The sequence below is a fragment of the Linepithema humile genome, chromosome 3 (genome assembly GCF_040581485.1).
Source record: "Linepithema humile isolate Giens D197 chromosome 3, Lhum_UNIL_v1.0, whole genome shotgun sequence".
In the NCBI taxonomy this organism is placed as follows: Eukaryota; Metazoa; Arthropoda; class Insecta; order Hymenoptera; family Formicidae; genus Linepithema; species Linepithema humile.
This window is the reverse complement of record NC_090130.1, coordinates 13,072,156-13,074,655: the sequence shown is the minus strand read 5'-3', so window position 1 is coordinate 13,074,655 and position 2,500 is coordinate 13,072,156.

The window sequence follows — 2,500 nt, the reverse complement described above, 5'->3', positions numbered from 1 at the left end:
AAGCAATATGTAAGTATAAATAAATCAAAATAATATGCAAAAAACACTAGTTGTCTCGAAACACTGAATCCACCGTGGGCACCTCCGACGTCAATGAGGCAAAATTTTCAAAGTCCCAACGCGGCGTGTTGCTTTCGACGCACGCACCTACGGCGAGCGAAAAACGCGAAAACGCGCTCCAGCGGCGAACCACCGACGCGGACGGACGCGCGTCGGTTCCGCAAGCGTTTCCGCGGCGGAATGGCGGGTCCTGGTGCGGCTGCTTTCCCGCGATGCCTATTCGCGTCCGTTCAGGCCGACACCTACGGACGCGTCGGAGACGTAAAATTTCAAAGTCCCAACGCGGCGTGTTGCTTTCGACGCACGCACCTACGGCGAGCGAAAAACGCGAAAACGCGCTCCAGCGGCGAACCACCGACGCGGACGGACGCGCGTCGGTTCCGCAAGCGTTTCCGCGGCGGAATGGCGGGTCCTGGTGCGGCTGCTTTCCCGCGATGCCTATTCGCGTCCGTTCAGGCCGACACCTACGGGCGCGTCGGGGGCGTAAAATTTCAAAGTCCCAACGCGGCGTGTTGCTTTCGACGCACGCACCTACGGCGAGCGAAAAACGCGAAAACGCGCTCCAGCGGCGAACCACCGACGCGGACGGACGCGCGTCGGTTCCGCAAGCGTTTCCGCGGCGGAATGGCGGGTCCTGGTGCGGCTGCTTTCCCGCGATGCCTATTCGCGTCCGTTCAGGCCGACACCTACGGACGCGTCGGAGACGTAAAATTTCAAAGTCCCAACGCGGCGTGTTGCTTTCGACGCACGCACCTACGGCGAGCGAAAAACGCGAAAACGCGCTCCAGCGGCGAACCACCGACGCGGACGGACGCGCGTCGGTTCCGCAAGCGTTTCCGCGGCGGAATGGCGGGTCCTGGTGCGGCTGCTTTCCCGCGATGCCTATTCGCGTCCGTTCACGCCGACACCTACGGGCGCGTCGGAGACGTAAAATTTCAAAGTCCCAACGCGGCGTGTTGCTTTCGCATCGCACACTACAGGTCGACCAGCGGCGTGTTGCTTTCGCATCGCACACTACAAGTCGACCAGCGGCGTGTTGCTTTCGCATCCCGCGCGACTAAGTCGACCAGCGGCGTGTTGCTTTCGCATCGCACACTACAGGTCGACCAGCGGCGTGTTGCTTTCGCATCCCGCGCGACTAAGTCCACGAGCGGCGTGTTGCTTTCGACTAACACACCACAGGTCGACCAGCGGCGTGTTGCTTTCGCATCCCGCGCGACTAAGTCCACGAGCGGCGTGTTGCTTTCGACTCACACACTACAGGACGACCAGCGGCGTGTTGCTTTCGCATCACGCGCGACTAAGTCGACCTGCGGCGTGTTGCTTTCGCATCTCACGCTACAAGTCGACCAGCGTCGTGTTGCTTTCGCTTCACGCGCGACTAAGTCGACCAGCGGCGTGTTGCTTTCGACGCACGCACCTACGGCGAGCGAAAAACGCGAAAACGCGCTCCAGCGGCGAACCACCGACGCGGACGGACGCGCGTCGGTTCCGCAAGCGTTTCCGCGGCGGAATGGCGGGTCCTGGTGCGGCTGCTTTCCCGCGATGCCTATTCGCGTCCGTTCAGGCCGACACCTACGGGCGCGTCGGAGACGTAAAATTTCAAAGTCCCAACGCGGCGTGTTGCTTTCGACGCACGCACCTACGGCGAGCGAAAAACGCGAAAACGCGCTCCAGCGGCGAACCACCGACGCGGACGGACGCGCGTCGGTTCCGCAAGCGTTTCCGCGGCGGAATGGCGGGTCCTGGTGCGGCTGCTTTCCCGCGATGCCTATTCGCGTCCGTTCAGGCCGACACCTACGGGCGCGTCGGAGACGTAAAATTTCAAAGTCCCAACGCGGCGTGTTGCTTTCGACGCACGCACCTACGGCGTGCGAAAAACGCGAAAACGCGCTCCAGCGGCGAACCACCGACGCGGACGGACGCGCGTCGGTTCCGCAAGCGTTTCCGCGGCGGAATGGCGGGTCCTGGTGCGGCTGCTTTCCCGCGATGCCTATTCGCGTCCGTTCAGGCCGACACCTACGGGCGCGTCGGAGACGTAAAATTTCAAAGTCCCAACGCGGCGTGTTGCTTTCGACGCACGCACCTACGGCGAGCGAAAAACGCGAAAACGCGCTCCAGCGGCGAACCACCGACGCGGACGGACGCGCGTCGGTTCCGCAAGCGCTTCCGCGGCGGAATGGCGGGTCCTGGTGCGGCTGCTTTCCCGCGATGCCTATTCGCGTCCGTTCACGCCGACACCTACGGGCGCGTCGGAGACGTAAAATTTCAAAGTCCCAACGCGGCGTGTTGCTTTCGCATCGCACACTACAGGTCGACCAGCGGCGTGTTGCTTTCGCATCGCACACTACAAGTCGACCAGCGGCGTGTTGCTTTCGCATCCCGCGCGACTAAGTCGACCAGCGGCGTGTTGCTTTCGCATCGCACACTACAGGTCGAC